Below are 22,927 nucleotides of genomic sequence, written 5' to 3' on the forward strand. Positions count from 1 at the left end.
TTTAAGGCTGGCTGCCTTATACTTTCTGCAGACGAAAAATGTTAATGTTTAAACACATGGAATCAAGGGGTTAAGTTCTCTTTAAGTGATTATTCAGACTGGCTAAATATTTTGCCAATTAAGAAGCAATAGATTTTATCTGACCCTCTAGAGTGGGTTGGTGATTGTTAGAGCTTGATCATTTATAGGCTGCACTTGGTGCAAGGGGCTAATGTTTATTGACCGAACTCTTGAGTTCAAGAGAACTTTTTCTGAAATACAGTGGGTTGTAGTTTTATGTCATGTTGTTTCCAGAGAAGTGTTGTGTTTGTTGGTTGTGGTTTTTTTTTTTTTTTTCCCACAACGTCGAAAATACTTTTAAGTTAGTGATGCAGTTAACTAAAGGTCCATAGCTTTGCTTGCTAGAGTTGCTGGTGACAGATGCATAGGCACAGAAATACATATGTATTGGAAATTAATTAATTTGATTTAAAACCAGCTCTTTTGTGGATGGATTTAAAATCTGGAATATCTTGGAGACTGTTTTGCATTTATCCTGCGTTTTCAGAGAACTGAGCTTCACCGTGCTTAGTGTGTAAGTAGTATACTGGCCACATGAGGATTAATTAAAACTATGGGCCTCTTCAGATTTTTTGTGCAACACCTGTAATAGGAGTTTGACATGGAGAGGAGAGCTAGAAAGAAAAGGATCAGGTTAATTTGACATCTGATCAGGAAAAGGAGCAGGTTTTGTTTTTGTTTTTTTCTTTTGTGAGCAGGCTTCTTTGTATCCAGGAGGAAAAAAAAGAGAAGCATTTTTCTGGGAAGGTAGGTCTAACTGTGGTTAGGAGTGAAGAAGTGGAAGTTTGCAAAAGGCATACAGAATGGCCATGTCTTGAGTATTTTTTTCCCTTTTATTTGGGACGTTCATCATCTCAAAAGAACATAACTGAAGAATGCCTTCTGACCCCGTGAACTAAAACATCCCACTGTTTCCAACGGGATCCAGTGCAGGCAGGTTTCAGACAGCTTGATGTAGCTGACAGAGTGACACTGAGCTACTCCTTGATGCGTTGTGGCCAGTGGTTTGCTCATGGCATGTGCGTTGCTGGACTGAATGCTGTTATCCTGCTTACACTGCTTTTGTTAGTATGCCTGTTTTTTTCTGTGCAGTATGGCTTCATAAATTTCTGTTACTCGCAGAATTACCAGAATCTTTTTGTGTCTTTATCTCATCTGTTAAAAGAACTATTGTATTTATATTAACAACTTGCAGTAAATTTGTGATAACTAGGTACTGTTCTTGAAAGCCTGGAAATTTTTTATGAAAGTGTCAGGGTTTTTTTGTTTCATTTTGGGATTTTTTTTTGTAAAATTTCCACCCTCGTTAGAGGCAAGCTTGCCAATTCTCTTGCTTGCAAAGAAGGATGCAAATGAAATCTTATCTGAAAAATTATTTCTTTATCTGCATTGAGACAGGAGAGTCCTCTGGTGTTGCAATTTACTTTCTTATCACTTACAAGGTAAAGGTCTGTTTTGTGTAGTGGATAGCTCTTGATATTTCTTATCTGGAGAGATTTTAGCTTCAGAGGGTATCCACCTTTGTACTAGTGAAGTTTGGGTATCAAGTTTACCTTGACATCATTTTGGTGCTCTCCTGTAAGTAGGAGTATTCAGATGGTATGAGACAAATAATTTTTTGTTTGCTTTTTTGGTCGTTTTACCATTGAAGAGCTTCTGCTGATGTTCAAAACACTGGTAAACAGGCAGGTTTTTTCAAGCGCTGTTTCTCTAGATTTAAAAATCTCACAACATAAGTGCTTTATCACTTGAGGCATACTTCAAGTGATCAGATATGTGTTTGGGTATGGTCAGATGAATTCGTTAACCAGTGGATACATTTAGGCTATTTAAATTTCTGTTCTTTGATTAAGCTTGCAATTCTAAACTGCTAATAAAAATACGCATGGTATTCTAGGAGATCCTGGATGCTTGCATAGTGGAAGTGAAAGATGCGGGTTTGTGTTTTGTTGTAACGTTAAGTATCCTAAAAAAGATAAGTCAGTAAGTCATTAGCAGTTATCATATACTTAACTTAGTTTTCTCAAACAAACAAAGATAAGTAGCAGGTGGTAGGTGTAATATTCCATGGAAGCATTGTATTTTAACTAAACTGTGAAATGTACATTTGTCCCTGAAATGGGGTAATTTTACGCACACATTTGTAAACTGCATCCATTTGTTGGTTATTGGACAAAATACTGTGAATATGTCTGTGTTAAAATATTTAGGACACATAAAGCTAGCATGCCCTTGTTACTTAATTTACAGAGGTTTTCTTTTAATGAAGTAGTGTTCTACAAACTTAACTCTGTTTGTGTTACTCAATAAGAAACTGGTTTTGTTTATGTTAAACTGTGTACCCTTCAGTCAGTTAAAACAAACAAACAAGCTAATAACATTTTCAGGTAGATCTCTCCTAAATCAGAAAGTGTTTCTGTTTATCTTCTGCAGAAAGCCTTAGTCTCAGCAATTACCAAGGCTGAGTATTTGTTCACTACTGCAGACCTAATAGAAAGCAGAGATGTCTGGAGTCGTCAGGAAAAAGTAATGTGTGGGCCTGGCTCCTGTCAAATGATACATGAAAAAATACTATGGATGAGGCAAATTAGAGATGTTTTAAAATCCCATCGATGAAGCAATCTTTTCCAGGGGCGTCTGAAGAGGGCAGTGCCGAGATCCCCTGGACCCGAGCGAGGGCATGCCCTAGCTCTGCTCCTGACCAGCCCTGCTCTTCCCCTCTCCCAAACCAGCTCAAGAGAAAAGTTGTCCAGGCTTTTAAATGTAGCATCTTTTTTGGAGGGTCTCTTATATGCTGGCCTGAGAGGAGGAGGAGGTGCGGCTGAGTGTCCAGGTCCAGGGCAGTGGGAAAGGAGGGCAGGAGGGGCAACGCCTCTGTTGTGTTCCTCTTTGCGGGGCGAGGAACGTTCAGGCTGTTTCAGCTGCTCCTGAAACCACAGCCTTGATCACAAGTTCGCCTCTTTCTTCCACCAGATGCTTTCCTTTTGGGTGCAAAAGGGGCTACTCATCTTTTGATCAAAGGAGATCAGTGGGTACAGGAGACTATAAGATGTATGAGAGTTTTAGGAACAGATCTCAGCCTTGGCTGCCTGTAAAGGCCATGACATGACTGATATCATTAAACCAGCCTTGCTCCGCTTCAGATCAAAGCTTTGCAATCTGCTCCCCATCTTATTTCTACTTCCAGATAATTGGGGACAAGCACAGCAGGACACTGTCTGTCTGATACATCTAAATAAATTCTTAATGCAGAGATTCCTCTTCAAAGCATTCCCGGTTTTCCCTCCCCAGCAGTTATGTTTCACAGATGGAAGGAAGCCATTTTGTTTTCACAACTTGTGTCGTTACGTTGAGTCTCCCCTGGGTATCTCTTTTTTCGGGATTACAGTAGCAGTAATGTTGGTTTTGGAAAGAGGAAAATACGCTGATCTGTTCCTGGAAATTTAAGTAGTGCTTTATGCAACAGAGTGAGCCGTGGTGTTGTGGCCCCTGTACTTAGTGCTCTGGATGGAGAAGTGACTGGGAGACGTGGCATTGGCCGCACTCAGATGGGCATCTCCAGGTACAAGGCTATGCCCTAGAAAAATGTTGAAGACATGGTTGTTGGCAGTGAGGAGTAAGTATCGCAAACAAAGCCTAGCTCCTCCTGAGACCTATCAAAATATTTGCTGTCTTGCAGAGGTACACTCAGCAGTTGAGTTACTTATTTGGTGACTGGATGTCTCCCTTCTGTGTCCTCATCTGCTGTGGGGATCACCCACTTCTGCATCTGTTAGCGGTAGAGAGCAGCTTCTGTTTGAAGGGTTCTTCCTGATCTGGTTCAGCCGAAGGGCATTCAAGGGTCTCTTCTGTTCACCTGCTGCTCACTGAGGTGTCCCACTGCTCCTGCCTACGCGAGTAGCAGGCATGTGCTGGTGGGTTATGTCAGTACTTGTTATGAAAGCTGCAGTTATTCCCGTGCCAGGGGAATCAAAGCTTCCCGTTGCTTTGTGAACTGTCCATGCGCTCCTTGTGTTTACATGGAGGAAGATGGACCGGCACTTGTGTGATGGTGCTGGCAGGCAGAGTGGCTCTCGCAGTGGGGTGGAAGTACGTAGTGCATTGTGAGTCCTGCCAATGAGTTTGTGATCCGTTTCTTTGCATCTGGAAACTGCTAATGAGAATCCTGTTCTGCCAGCCAGTGTGTGAGGACACAGTGGGAACTGGTGAGGCTTTTTTGACCCTTTTTTTGTTGTTGGTTTTTAAGGCTGTATTTGGATAAGATTTTTTAAATTTTACTCATCATTTTAGTGGTCACCCATAACGGAACAAAAGATAGAACTGAGAGAGTGGCCCAGACACTGGTTTTATACATTTGTGGCTGGGGAACTTGTTGCTCTATGGTTTGTTTAAGAAAACACAGAGGCTTTGGAAATGCACCTTGGCAGGGGGAGTTTCCTGGTGAATAGCAGGCTTCCATCTGGGTTCGTGTGGATTTAAAAGGAGTGTTTGGATGATGTAGATTGCTGAGCTAGACTCCAGAAAGACATCAACAGTGTTATGCTGGTTTATGTAAAGTCCAGCAGTTAAATACCACATTAAACACGTGAAGCGTAACCTTAATGACTTTTCATGAGAGTGTTGGGCCAAAACATGGTGATACTATACTGATGATGTTAACACATGCAAGAAAAGTATTCTTTACAAGGATCTCAGCAGTAAAAGGTTCATTAAGGTACAAATTTCATTCCAGCTCTGCAGTTTGTAGATTGTGACTTCATTTCTCTCAACACTATATTAAAATGTCTAGTTGTATCTTGGGATCTACCGCATCTCCACAGGAGATTTTATTTGAATTTGAGAACTTTCCTAGGAAAAATAATTCTTTCTGAATCATGACACCATTCCTTGTAACTGTCATGGCCATTCACTGTCTTGTGTTAATTTGAAAACTGTTCCTTCTTCATTTTGATATCGAGTCCTTTAGGAACTTTCTGCCCTGAACAGTTGTAGAACTTGAGTAAGGATCGAGTTGTCTGTTAAGTGCTAGTTCAGTATTGTGCACTTTTCTTTTTCAGTCTTGATTCTTTTTTACTGCAGACGTTATCAGTATATCTAATTTCTGAGGGAGCACAGGAGAGGGAGAAAAGTGGAGGGGAAAAGAGCAGATAAAGGAGGGAGATGCTTGTTCACAGTGTGCTGTTATGTCCACACTGGAAGACTATTTCTCTACTCTGATTCCTGGAGGCGTAAGTCTCATTCTGATGGATCTGTGGACCTTGGTATAAAGAAGAAAGGAAAACTGTAATGCTTACCTGAAAATTTGATTTCTTTAAAGAATAAATTTGTATCAACTAAGTCAGCTTAGTTAATGTTGCTAAAAGATGAGAACTGACCTTTGAAGAGTTTGACAGGCTGAGAAAGTTGAGGCTGTTCAGCCTGGAGAAGAGAAGGCTCCGGGATGATCTTATAGCAGCCTTCCACTACTTAAAGGGGGCCTACAGGAAAGCTGGAGAGGGACTTTTTACAAGGGTATGTAGTGATAGGACAAGGAGCAATGGCTTTAAATTGAAAGAGGATAGATATAAGGAAGAAATTTTTTACATTGAGGGTGGTGAGGCACTGAAACAGGTTATCCAGAGAAGTTGTAAATGCCCCATCCCTGAAAGTGTTCAAGGCCAGGCTGGATGAGGCTTTGGGCAACCTGGTGTAGTGGAGGGTGTCCCTGCCCATGGCAGGGGGGTTGGAACTAGATGATCTTTGAGGTCCCTTCCAACCCAAACCATTCTATGATTCTGTGATTCTATGAATTTGTTACTAGGTAGAACATAGCCTGTTTTGCAGAATGAGAAATTCATTGAAGTATGCTTAAACTAATCCGCTGTTTAGGAAGGCACCTCTTACTGGAAAATACAGGGTTTATGCAGTATGATACGGCTTCACAAGAAGTGGTGATGTACAAGGAAAATCACCAACCATATTAACAGGTTTGGATATAAGTGAAAAGCAGGTGTTTCAGATTCGGTTTTCCTTTGTGGCAAGTTTAACTCTTTTCTGTTGCTTAACAGTGAGGAATTTGATTCTCTGTTACCTTTTGACTTTCCCAGCTGTACTCTTACTCCTGCACAATCTGTGCTATCCATGGCTTCAGGCTATTCCGAGCTTCAACACAGATGAGAAAGCAAACAACCCCTGCCATCCAAAACCAAACTAAAACAAAGCCCCTCTAAAAGAGTTTTTCTTGCCCTTTTTTCCTCTGCTGTGGCATACAACTTCTGTCTTGGGATTTGAGATACTCTTTATTCAAGTTTTATATGCTCTTCCTACCCAGCAAACTTTAGAGGACAAAGAGTTAATGCATGATTAATTTCCTTTGCTAGTTAGGTGGGACTGAACTACATCTTTGTGGGATGTCAAAAGAAAATGAGTTTGCTTTATAGTTTCAAAAACGGAAATGATTTTGGTAAGGAGATCTTTACATCCAGTGCCTGGAAAACTTCCAAAAATATTTGAGAGGCACAGATAAATTTTTTAAGTGAAACATTTGAATTCGAATGTTGTATAAAGCATACTTTCCATCAGTAATATGCATATACTTCCATTCTGTCTTCATCTTTTGAGCATTTTATTCTTGCTCCTTCCCAAGCTGCTTTTTTTTTCCTTTCCTTTCCTGGACTGTCACCATTCTCTGTCTTTATGGTCCTTGAAAAGAGGAAATGCAGATGATGGCATTCTTGAACAAAAACTGATGAGGTTTTTACAGGGTAATGTGTCAGGCTTCATCTTGTAGAGTTATGTCATGTTTGAGATTATTTTGCATAATTTGGGGTTTGCTTAGTTTTGAATCCCAACATGGACTTCTGAAGGTACTCCAAGGTGTGTATTTTCAGTGTGCCCTAAGTTACTAGCAGTCAAACTTGTTCTAGAAGCTTATTCTCAATAAGGCAAACTTTACAGTAAGGCATAGGACACTGGCACTATCCTGTTGTTTAAAGGGAGCTGTTTGTTTACTTCTGGGAACTGTGGGAACTGTTTGCCACTGTTGCAAATTTGCTGTAATCAAAAACCAATGAGACTGATGTCAGGGAAAAAAACCAAAAAGTTCACTACTGAAAAAGAAGTTTTACAGATGGGCCTGGTGAGATTGTTTTTAGACATCTACATTGGTTGAGTGTTATCAGTAACTCTTTATTGAGCTGCAAACAATGCTTTGCCATTTTTTTTTGCTTAGGCAGTTAAAGATTAATATTAAGGTGTTTCACAAGTAATTATTTTTTTTTTGTCTAGAAATTTTGTTTTCAAGACCTACACATATGAAATAAATAATTTAAAAAAAATCAGAGTTCAATTTTTTGAACAGTAGAGAAGAAATGCAATATGATGTCTAACAGATTTATGGGGAAGATCATGGAGGCTGCTGAGCATAGCTCTAGAAAATCATTATATAAATACAGCTACAATCTTTGTCAAGCTTTATGGATCACCTACTTCCAAAATAGGCCCCAAGAGCAGAAAATTGCAGGTTAAAGAATAGTGTACTCTATGCTTCTATGTCTTGAGTTCTGTTGTTTCTGAAATCTGATTTCCCCAAAGCTCTGTAGAGATTAAAAGCAGTAAACTGACTCTATTTGGGTTGCTATGAACAAATGAGGAATTTGAAAATGCAGAAACAAGAAAGCAGCAATTGATCCTGGTGTTACATAGGAACATCTGTCTGGAGTTTCAAAGGCAGCTAGCTATCAGCTAAGGCAGATTTTCTGTCTGGCTGTATAAGGATTGTATTAGCTTGTTGTGTCTATATTGAAGCTACTATTGTTCTCCTGCTGTGAAATGACAGATGGACGTGTCTGTCCTGAGAGATCTGCGACTTTTGGCTGACTTCTACTTTCCGAATTCATGCATAATAGAGCTTGCTCTAGTCCTTCAAGAGAGAAGAAAAACAAAAACAGAAGAAAAACCCAACACAAATGAAACATATGGTGCCAAGCTGTATTGTGAAATCATCAAAAGTATATTCCTTTCTTCTTTTTGAAGACAGATGGGTTGTTTTTCTGAAGGGGACCTATCAGCATTTGGTTTATTTTTGTAAGGACGTAACATATCCACTGCATATGTATGTATATAGTTTCCTTTGCCTTAGATAAAACAAGTTATGTTACTGTTCTACAGTACTCACATAGGCAGCCATTGCTAAAACTTCAGATCCTGAAAAAAAAATAATAATGAATGTGACTGAATTTGTTGACAGGTTGGGATGGGAAGGTGTAGAATTCAGAAATACGTGTTTTGTTTTCTAACGACATGAATTAAGATGTCATTAGAAACATGTGAATGAGTTTTTTAATGAGATAGTTTGCTTTGCTTTATATGTAGCATAAATGTATGGTAATTGGGGTAATAAATATATTATATGTATCTGAAAACAGTTTGCCTGACAAAATCATACTAAAAACATTCATCTCTATTCAGCTCAGATAAACACTTTTTTTTTGTCTTGAACTAAATGATACTAGCATCAAAAAAGGAAACGGAATTAGCACTGGTTTTGGAACATCTGTATTAACTGAATTAATTGGGATCAGTGTTATGAAGTAAAACTACATGCTGGCGCTTACTCTTCAGTTGCCGTTGTTTGATTCAAACACTGGCATTTTTGCTTGTATGACCTTTCCTCTGCAAGTTTGTGAATTGTTAAGGTATGCTAAAGCAATCTGTTAGTCAAGTATGCACCACTGTAATTGTTTAAACTGGGAGCTATAAACCATCCTTCTAGACTGAAGGATCTGTTTAAGTAAAGTGTTTATTTAAGTCCTGTACAAACAAATACTTAATGAAGAGCTATATATTGTAGAAAGGGAGAACATGGAATGGGTTGTTGGTCAAGGCACCATTTTTCTTTTCCAGAATGTTTTATTGTTATGTGAATAGTAGGTACATCTTTTTAAATTACTCAAAAGACAGCTATTAATTTAGTTAAATATTTGGTTTGCCTTTCCTCATGCTATGCTTCAGACAGGTGTGTTGCAGCTTATCCCTGTGTTACCTTCAGTTCTGTACAGAATAGTTGAAGGAACTGGATGAGGCAGTGTGATGTGTATCTATTACATGGACACAGCCGGACACATGGAGATGTGTCAGTGGAAGCATTTTGCTCCTGAACAAAGGATCAGTTAGAGTCAGCCAGTCAGTATGTCTTTCTTTTTTCTTAAACTATTAAGAGACTGTCCAATCTAATTCTTTCAGCTGCCATTTTCTGTGAAAAGGGATTTCTTTCTGCTAATACATAACGTTATAAATCAAAAATAATTTGTTCAATTCAGTGCAGTGTATTTGAAGTCCAGTATAGGTATTATAACCTTGATCCTATTCAATAAAATTTTGATCCAAATCCCAATGGAAGGATTCCTGCTTACCTAAACTGGTGTTTGCCAATATGTATCAAGAATCCTTGCCAGCTGTGAGTGACTCTAAGATGTCATAGTAAAGGTACGATTGACTTCAGCCAACTCTTTTTTGAACAATAAGGTATAAATCGTTACTGCTGGCAAAAAAACATTTCAAATTCTGAATGTAGTTAGGGAAACATGGACATTTGTCAGGAGTAAAGGATAAGAAATATGCTGATCGCGTCCTCCTTCAGCCATGTGTATTACTGTGGTTCTCTCTAATATGCTAGTATTCAGTTCAGTATTCTTCTAACTGGGTTTTGGGTCTCTTAACTGCTCTAGTGCTCTACTGTCTGATGAAATACATCGCTGTATTGCCAGTGTACAGAAGATGTGAGGCCTTGTGCTTGCCTGAGTCTCATATATGCATTGAACATACCACACTGAAATTGTGCATGACTCTACACAAGTTACATCACAGGCTCCAAGCCAATCAAACTAAAAGAAAAGTATGGATGTTTTACTGGTGAATGGGTACTGGTAAAGGGAGTGACTCTACTGTTATACTTTCTGGGCTACAGATAGATTTGAAGCTACAATGCATGTGTTACCCTAACTCAGCATCTGTAGTGGCAGCTAGCATTGATGGAGAATGGAACCAGAGTGCATAAATGCCGGAAATTACTTGTATTGAGTAAACTGGGAAAATAGTTTTTGATTGCTATCTGTTGCTCTTGGTTTTCTTTCTCTTTAAAAACTTCATTCTCTTTAATTTTTCTTCTATTTAAAAAAAAGAGAGAGAGAGAGAGAAGCACCTTTTGATGTGCCTTAGAGGCTAAATAGGTTAGTGTGACCAATATTTAAATTAGTGCACATATGATAGGTTTTTTTCTGGCAGGAGTGGCAGGCTGCTTTAACTGATTAGTGCATAAGTAGAGTAATGTCTTCTTCGTATGCTGAATCCAGTGTTCAGCCTACTTACTGGGTAACCTGACATTTCCATTTACTTCAAGGCAGGTGTAGAAAAAAGATTGCCTTCTTGTTATTCCTGCTGTGTTTCCTGTTTCCTGACAGCCTGCAGAATGGCTTGTGTGTCTCCTGTCCCTGACAGGGTGAGCTGCCCCCCAGTCTCATGGAGAATTTCTTAACTACGGGCCTTTTTAGCACTTACCTTTTTTGAAAACTTGGCAGGAAAGAGACAGTGCTGACTGCAACTGAGAGCTAACAGGGGATTTCCATTAGCACAATAGACTACTGCTACAGCAATAAGGAGAGCCTCAGACTGGAACGATGGAGACACTGGCTTCCTGTGCTTTCCCAGCAGTGCAGCTGAAGGCAATACCCAAAGAGGCCCTCGCTTACCAAATCTGGCTAAAGGGGTTTACTAAGTTGTTCAGAGGTATGTTGTTAAACATCTGTTGAACCAGTCTGGTTTATTGCCCCTCAACAGGCTTTTCAAGTTAAGCAATAAGGTTAGTAGCTTAGTCTGTTTTTTTTTCTACTATCTTTATTTTTTTTTTTTTAAATATTCAAACCACTGATATTCTCTCAGGCAGCAAACTAGTGAAATTTTTTTAACTAGGAGTTGCTGTTAGTAAAGTCCGCTTCTCATCGTTCTTCTCTCTGTCCTCTCCAGAGATCTCAGCATACTATTTAAGTTCCTATGTGATTAACTTCCTGCTCTTACACTGATTTTAATAGCTTACTGTGTTCAGGTAAAAAATGGGAGGTTGCTAAACTGAAAAGTCAGTATTATCCTTCTCCTTTTTGTCAGGGACCCTTTAGTCTGACTCTCAATTCAGAGAGTCTTTAGAAAGACAGGAGGAGATTCTTTAGAGGACTGGGGAAGAGCAGAGGTAAAACTACACTCCCTACTTCTTTCTTTCTATATACAGATTATTTTTTTTTAAAGGTGCTGGCCAAAATGAAGGGAATTGTAAGCCAGTCAATAAAACCTTAAAGAGGAAAGGAGTTATAAGCCAGTCAATGAAACCTTAATCCCCACACATTTTTTAACAAGTTATTAAACAGTTGCTTTATAAGCACCTCTGGGATAATAAAATTGATAAGCAAGCAGTATAGATTTATCCGGATCAAACTGTGTCAGACAATTTTAATTTCCTACCTTGGCAGTATAGCTAGCCTAGTAGATAAAAGATGAGTGGTGGATGGATGAGGTATCTTGACTTAGTTATTTTTTTCATTCAGTGATTGCATGTGATATGCTTGACTCTGTCTCACACATGATTCATAGAAAATGGCTGGGGAACTCCACATGAAATTGTTGTAAAGTGAACACACAATTGGTTGAGACAAGGTCTCCAAGTGTTGCTCACTGACAACTGAGAGGGCATTTCAGATAGATTCAGTGTGTATTTTGGTTTTGTTCTGTATTTTTATTAGGAGCTTGGCTAGTAGAATACAGAGAACGTACTTGTGGACAGCAGCAAGCTGAGATGTTGCGTTAGCATGTTGAAATTCAAGACAAGTTCAGAGTGATGATGGTAAATGACTTTGAAGGCTCTGGGGAGACCTAGCAGCCTTCCAGTACATAAAGGGGCCTACAAGATAGCCAGAGAAGGACTTTCTACAAGGGCATGTACTGATAGGATGGGGAGTAAGGGCTTTAAACTGAAAGGGGGTAGATTTCAATGGGATCTAAGGAAGAAATTCTTCACTCTGAGGGTGGGGAGGCACTGGAACAGGTTTCCCAGAAAAGTTGTGGATGCCTTATCCCTGGAAGTGTTCAAGGCCAGGTTGGATGGGGCTTTGAGCAATTTGATCTAGTGGAAGGTGTTCCTGGCCCTGATAGGGGGATTGGAACTAGATCTTTAAGGTCCCTTCCAACCCAAACCATTCTATGTTTCTATATAGCTGTGGTCTGCAGGCCCTATGAATCCACTGATTGCTTATGAGGAGTCATGAAGGGTCACTAACAAAAGCAAGCCTTAAAGTAGATCTAAATTCACTACACAGGGTCCTGTGCCTTCACTGGAAAATTTAAAAGGGTTCTCATGTGAGAAAAAGGTTGGTTGAAAAGTAGCGTAGTTGTTTTGACAATTTGGAGAGACACTCCAAACACAACGAGTTGAAATTCTGCAAGATAAGCACAACTTACCGTTGCTGTGTTTTGCATAAGTGTTGAAGGAGGAATAAGAAGCTAAAGTAGTCTAACAAATGAAAACCTGGAGTTTGTAGTCGAAGGACAAATACCGTCTGAGATGTATGAGCAAGGTATGTCACATGTATGAGGACATAGTTGTTATTCTCTGCTTAGCACTAATGAGATCTCAGGTGCTTTGATAATAAGATCTGCAAGAAAATTTTGAAGGAAATTACTTTGTTTTGTGTGACAGGAAGAAACAACAGTCATGGGAGAGACATCTCATGAGAAGTGAAAAGCTTTATAGGAGATACTGTCTTGTATTAGAGGAGGGCATAAAAAAGTAGTATGACTTGAGATAGGTAATAGAAAAATAAGAACTGTCTTAGGTATGCAAGTTTCTGTGGCAGCTGCCCAATTCCCTGTGTCTATTATGTGATTTATCCCTCTACATATTCTCAGTAACTTGTTTATGTGCATAGTTAGGCACTGAAATAGACATTTAAAGATGTTGTGAAATAGCTTTTGAGATCAAAGGTTTCCAGAAACAGGTTAGACACAAAAAGGTCTCAAGGAGGATGTAACTGTGCTTGTATCTCACAGTAGGAATTAGATGAGATGATCTTTTGAAGTCTCTTCTAGCTCCTCCTATAGTTTACTAGTATAGGAACAACTTGAGTTAAGGGAAACACTGGATTCTTGAAACAAGGTGCAGCTTGACAGCAGTGAGCATTCATGTGGAAAGTCTTATGACAGAAAGTGATAAAGTGGTATATTTTTTTCAGTGCACTTGCTTGTGACCAGAACCAACAGGAAGGTATTAGTAATCAGGGGAGTGGAGTTAACTCTGTCTAAAGAAAACAGAGGCATTCTCAGTCATTTAAACTAATTTGTAAGGTTTGTTTCCCCTTAACTCTGCTTAATAACTAAAGTAATTGTGCCAAAACCGTTGTGCTCTTGGTTTTGTTTTGGTTTACTAGAAAAAACAGCTTCACATATGTCATCTAACTGGGGACTAGGGAATCTCAGCTGCTCCAGGCATCTGAGTCACACTAGTTTTCCAGGCTGAAGTAGTATTGTTATTCCTGGTGGCTACTGAGCATAGCAGCAAATAGAATTTGGGCAGAAATTCTGTCCAAAAGAACCAAATCCTATTTCATGACAAACAGGTGATGACAAAACTAAATCTTGGTCAGTTTGTTGTCTTCCCTATAGAAAGGATCTCAGATTTAGTATCGCCCTTTTTTTAGAGAAAGTTACGAAAAAATTTTCTGTACCTAATTCTTCTTGCATTACACTTATGGATAACTAAGAAATAAACCAGCCCCGAAAACACCCCATTCCTGTGTACCTGGATCTGATTGGCCAGTTTACAGACTTCCAGATAAATCTGAAGGGGCTGTAGGTCTTGATGGAAATTTGATAGTTAACCTACAGAAAAGTAACATTTAAGACATGAAAGGACAGTGAAAATCCTGGTTGACGAGGGAAGGGCTGTGGATGTAGTTTTCCTTGACCTCAGTAAAGCCTTTGATACGGTTTCTCATAGTGTTCTGGTTGAGAAACTGGTAACTGCTGGCCTGGATAGGCACACCCTCCTTTGGGTTAAAAACTGGCTGGATGGCCGGGCCCAAAGAATGGTGGTAAATGGGGCTAAATCCGGCTGGAGGCCGGTCACCAGTGGGGTTCCCCAGGGCTCAGTCCTGGGTCTGGTTCTGTTTAACATCTTTATCAATGACCTGGATGAGGGGATTGAATGTACCCTCAGTAAATTTGCGGACGACACCAAGCTGGGAGGCTGTGTCGATCTGCTCGAGGGTAGGGAGGCCCTTCAGAGGGATTTGAACAGACTGGATCGTTGGGCTGAGGCCAATGGCATGAGCTTTAATAAGGCCAAGTGCAGAGTCCTTCACTTGGGGTATAAAAACCCCAAGCATCGCTATAGGCTTGGGGAAGAGTGGCTGGAGAGCTGCCTGGCGGAGAAGGACCTGGGGGTGTTGGTTGACTACCGGCTTGATATGAGCCAGCAGTGTGCCCAGGTGGCCAAAAAGGCCAATGGGATACTGGCGTGTATCAAGAATAGTGTAACCAGCAGGAATAGGGAAGTGATCCTGCCCCTGTACTCGGCACTGGTGAGGCTGCACCTGGAATATTGTGTCCAGTTTTGGGCCCCTCGCTTTAAGAGAGATATTGAGCTCCTGGAGCGAGTCCAAAGAAGGGTGACTAAACTGGTCAAGGGGCTGGAAAATAAAACTTATGAGGAGCGGCTGAGGGAGTTGGGGCTGTATAGCCTGGAGAAGAGGAGGCTGAGGGAAGACCTGATTGCAGCCTACAAATACTTGAGAAAAGATGGTGGGGAGGTAGAGGAAGGGCTCTTTACATTAGTGTTGGGTGATAGAACAAGAGGAAATGGGTATAAGCTTAGTCAGGGGAGATTCAGGTTGGATGTTAGGAAGTATTTCTTCTCTGAAAGGGTTGTCAGCCACTGGAATAGGCTGCCCAGGGACGTGGTTGAGTCCCCATCCCTGGATGTGTTTAAGAATAGGGTGGATGATCTACTTAGCGATATGGTTTAATGGGGATTGGGGATGGTTGGACTCGATGATCTCTAAGGTCTTTTCCGACCTAGAAACCTATGAATAAACCTATGAATCTATGACCAGAAATTTTGACCTAAATGACTTCTCACTGCTTGTACTGGGCAGAATCTGTGTATTGCACTGGGGCATTCGTCAGATGCAGAGTCCACCTGTCCAGTCTTGCTTTCCATTGAATTAGAAAAGCTTTCTAAAAGTGGACCAACATTTAACCTCTTTGTAGAATACAGCCTTGGCTGTTAAATCTGATTGTGCCTAATTTGTTTTCCTGTTTGAGAGTTGGCTGTGGATCATGGCTTGTTTCCCAGTAGCAAATGAAATCACACATATGAGAGAGGTAAAATAATTTTTCTCGTTTGTAATTTTTGTTTCTCACAATAATTATACGTGACTCTGTCCAAATCTGTTGTGTCTTACATTATATCATGCTGTTTGCAGAACTAGTGATTAATGCTGTTTGTGAACTGGGAGGGGAATAAGAGTCTAATGTCTGTGTACATTTTGTGCCTGTTGGTTTGTCTGCCTTCATCTGGTATTTGGCATGTCTTCCAGTATTTCATGAGAACAGAAGAATAGCCATGTTCTGATCAGGCCAAGTGTCCATTTAGTTCCATACTCTCTCGAAAGGCAGCTAGTAAAGATGCTTGGGGAAAAAAATGTAAGAAATGCAAGAAGTGTATATATAGTGATTCTTTCCCATGGTTAGGTCCCTTCGTTAGTGGTTTAGGGACCTCCTTAGCTAAAGGCTGCAACCAAGCATTTGTGTTTTAAATAACCAGCAGTGGGTCTATCACTCAACAATTTAGTTCTTTTTTGAGTTCATTTGCGCTTTATGTGTGTCCAATGTCTTGCTGCAATGATTCTGTAATTCAAGTATACATTGTGAAGAAAAAGCATTTTCTCAGTTGTTACAGTTCTGCCATTTAGTGTGCTGCACACTAGTTTTTGTTGTGAGAAATGATTCCTTGTTGACTTTTCCATACATCAGTCATTCTGTCAGCATCTGTGCTCTTCTCCTTGGTGATTTTTCCTCTTTGCTGAAGACTTCCAATCATTTTGGTCTTGGAAGGTTTGATAGTGCTCCGATGGGTGAGTCAGTCTCACAACACTGAAAGCACTGCCGGCCACTTTGTGGCCGAGACATTGAATTGTTTTACTTTGCTACCGGTAAAACTAAGTTAAGATTTCTTTAATTAACTAAGGTTCTGTGAAGACCAGTTGATGCCTATGTTCCTATATCATGGGTTAGAGGACATGTATAAATTAAGGAAGAACTAAATTGTAGTTATGAAAATGATGATAACTTCCATAAGCAGTGTATTACTGAAGTTCTTGCCTTTGTATCCTGTGCATAGTCATTAATGGTGGCTACTATTATTTGACGAAAGAGATTTCCACAGGCATTTTTGTTGCCTAAAAGCACTTATAATAGCTCTATTTTTATGACTTTTTCCTTTTATTTTATATAAAAATTTGAGAATAATGAAGGCGATCTTGTTGTGGCATCTTACTTTGTTTGAGAAACATGTTGACGAACAGCTGTCAAGGCTGAGAAACAAGACGTTCTGTAAAATCTCAGTTAAACAGGAACAAAATTACTTTAGATTTTAAAATAACGAACACTTGGGTTTAGTTTCAGAGAAAATCATCCATTTAGCTGATGGTGAATTGGATCTGAACTGCTACCCAATCTGGTGAGCCTGGACGCAGATTCTCTCTAAGTGCCCTGGCAGTCCAGTTGGTATCTCTCTTTGCCCATCAGCCAACTATACATGCCTATCTGTGGTTTATCAAATGCTCTGTTTCTCCCTTTTTGGCGACGCAGCACCTTTATGGCCTTGCACAAAAGAGTGAGGGTATATTTGGCGTACACAAGTTGAAAGGACAGTAGGGGTATAGTGTTGTGGTAGGTTTGGGATGTATAGCAGCACTATGCGGTGCAGAGGATTAGGGAGCAGTGAGTGGTGGGAAGGGCTGGGCATTGCAGTACTGCTAAATGTGAGCTTGTTGAGCATAAGGTGGTGGTAGGAATTTCAGCAGAGAGGCTGGTGGGACATGGTCTGTGTGGTCTGGCAAAATCGTCTGAGTCCCGTTCAGTTGCTCACTCCTGCGTTAGGGGGAAACTGCATTGTTCTGTGGTATTAGGGGGTAAGGAGCGTGCATAACACATAACCCAGCAAGTGTCTTTTGTGCAGCCTTGTTACAAGGTATTGTCCTCCACTAACTCTTAGGTTTCTGGGCTGGGATCTGTAGGTGCTTCTTTCTCTATGTAATTTTTTTGTTCAGTCAATTGGTCTCAGCCATCAACAGAGAGGCAGGTTTCTCAAAGCTAACAGGGTAAATCTGTTCTACAAAAATAAGTGGCCAGTTGGAGGAAGGACTGTAAAACATCCTGTCAGAAGTCTTGATCAACTGTGAAGCACAAATCTGGCAAAAATAAGCTTCCGTAGTAGTAAAGCTCATGGAACAACTTGCTTTAATTAGTTTTCCATAGCTGAGGAATTCTTTACCATATAAGGGTTTATTTCAGATGCAAGTTTTCCATTAGCAGCCAAACATTATAAATTTTAATTAAAATAATTCAGACTTCACTCCTCCAAAAATCAATGAAATCTCTTTCTCTGTTTTGTGTCATTTCTTGATATATTGTATTAGGAGCCTTAGTGGTGAGAAGGATCGGATGGATGACTGGTTGGTCCTTACCCTTTGCTAGGTTGCATGGAGGATACTATGTGCAGTTTGCAACTCTACACTAGAAGTTGAGTGTTTGCGCTAGACCATGTCATCCTCTAGTAGGTGTTATTTGGAGCTGTATACCTAGAAGAACTTGAACTGGGAAACGAAACACTCTGCTGGAGAGCAGAATAAAGACCAGGTTGGCAGGCGAAAGGTGGAGCCAGTATGTGGCCTGCTATGAAATACTAAACTTAAAATTAAGAGAAAATGTTTTATGGGTCTTTCCTCTGCACATTTGTCAATGTTTTGAGTTACAGAAGTGTAAAGCAAACCATAGGTCTTGGCAGGTAGACTAATGCTTTCTAGGCCATGTTTTAAAAACATGTTTTAATTTTATTTTTTTAAAATAAATTGCTTGTACTATTATCTAATAACTCACACTATGTTTAAGTTAAATTATTACAATCCCTTGGCTCTTCTCTATTTTAAATTATAAAACGTCCCTTTTCTATAGGAACGGAGAATTCTAGCAAGGTTTATAAGCCCAATAGATCAAATTTAGTTTAGTATTAAAACTATATTTAAGTATTTTTAGTGTTTCAAAATTAAATTGTTCTATAGTAGCCAGTAATAGCTTAAAGTTATTCCCACTGACACAAACAGGAGCAGTTGAATTAAACTAGAGTTTAGCACTTTTTAAAAATTTACTTAGAATACATAACATTTTTGTTGTTGCCTTAGTGATTTTCTTTTTCCTTTCTCAGCCAAGCGATTTCATATTATAATTTTGTATTTGCTTTGCTCTTGATAAATACCAGTCAAAGAGCAGTGGTTTGGGTGGGGGGTTTCTTTGTAGGCTTGTTTTTAGGCATTGTTCCAAAGTACACAGCCAAAATGCTCTATAAGTTTTGTTTAGAGCAGGGCTTTTAATGCAAAGGTCACCACTGAGTGTTGTTGATACAATTTTGCAAATACTTGATTCTTCTTTCCTTCAAACTCAACATTACATTTCAGTGGTGGAGCGTGGCTGTTACGAATACATGTGATTGTCCTGCATACTGTGCTTTAAAGAGAAACAGGACTTTTCTGAACATGCGATGCTTTTGGAGGAGTCTTGGTAATGCGAGGAGAGGACACGAGGATGAGTTGTGTAGAGGGGTCAAGAGATCATCTTGCTGCAACGAATGTGAAGCAGAGAGCTTCCTTTGGACTGTTTGGGTGAGGTTGTACCCTGATCTGCTCCTCAATGCCCATGACTGAAGTTTGTGATGCATGGTAGATGCCTTTAGGCAGAGAATGAGCAGCCAGCGTTTCATTAATTTGTAACAGAGAGACTGGTGGGAACGTTGTTCCATGCCGTGGAAAGCTTATAGTGAATTCCTTCAGCGTTAAGCAAGCTAAAAATAATACTCCAGAAAATGTATGCTTTAGCCAGACCCTTTGTTTTCTGAACATCCATTTGAACAGGGGCTTAAAACTGTGCTATGAAAGTAAAAAGAGCAAGAAATATCCGCCCTCTTCTTACTGTAATCTTGAAACTATTAAGCTGTTGAATATATTTAAGTAAATATTTTAAATTGGTCAGTAATGCTTAAGTAGGAATGATGTGGGGAATTTGTCTATGTGCAATTTAAGGATTCTGTTAGAAAACTTGTATGGTTTTGTAAGCTTTTCCTATCTTTGTAACTATTTTTGTGTCCTCTTCCTGCATGTTGACCCTGCAAGGGGACAGGGGTGGATGACCTAGCCCATCAGCCTGTGAATAGATGAGTTGCTGAATCTAGTGGCTCCCAGTAGGCAGAGCTAAGGAAGAATTGCACATTAGATAAAACCAGTTTCCTTAGCTGCTGTTTGGAGGCATAAAGTTTCAAGAAATTTTAATTTCCACAGGAAAGGGAACAAAGATAAGACCAATTGGTACAGCCCTTCAAAAAACGTGGTGGAATAGGTCATGGAGGAAGAGTTGCCAGCACAGGGAGAGAGCAATGAAGGAACAACTGTTGGAGGGAGCAGAGATGTTGTAGATGAGGGGCCAAACACAGCTTAAGGAGTCTAGTTGCATGGCAAAAGGAAAGCTTTCAAAAAGCAAGTAGTGACTTGCAAGCTGTGCATCTTGGCTACACACAGACTTCTTGATCCAGTCCTCAGTATGGGGGGAACCAGAGGCAGCAAACTGTCTGTATGGGCTTTAATATTGCTGTGAAAATAGAATGTGTTTATATTATTTTCAAAGTAAATTTAAAAAATGTAGGTCTGTATGTCTCTTCCTTGCTTCAGAAAGCGAAGATGTTAAAATGTTGGACAAAACTGCGTAGGTGTGTTTCTGCATCTCTTTGAGAAGCAAATGGTCCACGGCAAGGGTGTTTAGAGAAAGAAACCTGCCCCCCATGAAGGTTTCACACTTTTCCTGCTCAGGAGAGAAGCCTAGACTGTTGCCCTTTCCTGCAGATAAATAAATGACTGTACTCTTTTCTTTTTTTTTCCCCCTTGTGAGGAAAAAAAAAGAAAAGGGATAACTGGTGTATTAGGATGCTATTTTGCTCCTCATCTGTGTGGTAACCAAATCATTAGAACATTTGGCTGTGAAGGTGCATTTCTGTCCTCACTGCAAGTTGGTTGAAATTGTCCCACCTGTCCTGGCCAGCGGGCTGGAGCTGGCAGGTCACCAGCATGGGGCCACCCTCTCTGGTCCCACCAAAGCTGTGCCACTTGCACAGCTGGGAACGCAGCCCTCTTTGTGCGATAGGGAAAGGGAGTTTGGCCCTGACCTCGTTATTTAGCTAAATAGAAGAGTGTGGAGATCTCATCTCTTTCCCAGGGACTGTTCTTATGGCCTAAAACACTGAACAATGCAAACCTCTCTTTGGATCTCATCTTGATTTAAACGTTTGTTTTTCGTATTTGTATGGGAGGGGCTGGGGGACAGGAAATAGCTGCAAGCTGACCTAGTATCACTAATTTAACCTGGTATGTGCGTGTCCCTGAAAGGGTGTGCATTAGCTGCGAGTATTCTGTTTTTAAACCAATTTTACTTTGCTAGCCTAGTTCCTTAGGGCATAGTGTACTTTTGAAGTCACTGTGGTGGCCGGTTGTGATTGGTTTTGGTGTCTGCAGTATAGTTTGCATGTCTGTGACTTCATGAAGAAAGAAAATGAAGATATTAGGTGTGAGGTTAAACTGTATAACCCATAAAGGGACTATATGCGCATCAGAGCTTCTCATCCAGATGGATTGTCATGGTGTGGAGATCCGTGAATAGAGCTGCTGTCACTCACATGGATGAAAGTCTGGCAAACATAACTCCTTACCTTTTTTTGAAATAATACTCAGAAGCAGCAAGGATGCATTTATCAGAAAACACCTTCCTTGAAATTCAAACAGGAAACAAATGGAAACCCCATTAACATTGTGTTGAATCAGGAAAATGCTCGTAATTTTCAGATATCCTTTTGACTGAATACAGGAATGTGTTTTGTAAAAGGAGGTAGAATTATCGAACTTTAAAACTGTTTGGGGCAATGTAAACATGTTACTTACCCAAAACACTTAAGCAAAGGAAGTGTGCTTTCCCTTAGGAATTAATGCTTTGCTTTAAGTGGTTGTAATTTACACAACCTATAAATACAATAATTAATGTAAACTATAAGGTACTAAAGGTACTTTTTTCCTTCCTTTCTCTTTTAAGGAGTGTCTTTCATCTCTTTACTCCTCATAGTCTGATTAGGAAAGAGAGCTGTATTCTACTATATTCAAAAGCAGTACTAGGAATTCCATGTTTTCTTATGCTTAGGCAATAGCCTTAAATATCAGTTCCTACTGTTTATGTTAATGGTGGCTTTAAAGTCATCCTTGATCGCTGCATAAATATGGCACAGAAAGTTGCCATGAAAGCTTTTTTGTTTGTTTGCTTTGTTTCTGTTTTCTAGGAATATTGAAAACGTATTTTGGCCTCATAGTTGGCTTCATGGTTTTCCTGTGCAAATCTCAAAGATGCTTTTTTCTGCTGAAAGCATTAAGTATAATTACCATCTTGTACTGAGTTTTGTAAGAAGCACTTTTGTTTGCTAGACAAATGCATTCAATTTGTTTTATACAGATAATCACAAAACGGGGAATTAAAGAGGTTTGTTGCTCTTCTTTACCTTTATGAGTAATTAAAGCATCTTCTCCCACCTCCACTGTTATTTCCCTTCCCATTTTAGTTTTTTTAATAATTTATCTAAATACTAATCTGGGATTAGATCATCTGTGCCACAAAATTAATAGTATTAGTCCAAAGTTAATGTTTAAAAGAAGTTTTGAACAAGGTTGTTCTTGCATACAGGCAGAAAAACGAGAGTTGCATCCCTAGCAGGCTAAGACAAGATTCCCGAAGAAATGGAGGTTTTTCCAAAAACTGAATGGAAAAAAAAACCCCTGCATCTGTCGCCAGACTGTTGGTGTGGAGGTGAGGCCACAAGAGTGGCCTCAAAGAGGCCACTAAAGAGTCTGGCCACAAGCTCTTTAGTACTGAAGCTCAGATTTTATCTGGCCAAAAGGCATTTTTGCCTTCTCATCCAGCCAGTTCATTGCTATTGAGAAGCTCCTTGGCTCGTCCACGTTGTGTTGGATCACTGTCCAGGTGTGAAGATCCAGAATAGCTTCCAGGTTAAATGTGGTGTTCTGTGATTACAGAGGGTACTTCACCTTTATCTTCAAACAGTGTCCTTTTGAGCTGTTCGTTTTTTTTTCACTCCTCAGCGGTTTCTATCTTGGCATTCAGCTCTTTGACTGTGAGCAAGCATTAAACAAGACTCTAAAAAGTTCTCAGTAACCAGGACTTTGCCTTTCAACTGGTTCTGAAATAAAGTATTTGTCCAAAAAAGGCAGACTCAGAGTAGCAAGATTCTTGAATGTTAATCACTTAATTGTTCAGTAGTAGGTTAATAAGATTAGGTAAGTTAAAGCTTTAAATGAACTAAAAGAAATTCACTACTAAGAATTTTGACTGCAATGCTATGATAAACCTGAAAGTCATAATTACTTATTTTAATGAAGAACCTACTTTTTCTAGCCTAACATTCAACTTCGGTTTTAAATAAATGGAAATTTTCTGAAAGCTCTATAGCGCTTTTGTTTTTGAAGAT

This window comes from Tauraco erythrolophus, chromosome Z (genome assembly GCF_009769465.1).
Source record: "Tauraco erythrolophus isolate bTauEry1 chromosome Z, bTauEry1.pri, whole genome shotgun sequence".
Lineage (NCBI taxonomy): Eukaryota > Metazoa > Chordata > Aves > Musophagiformes > Musophagidae > Tauraco > Tauraco erythrolophus.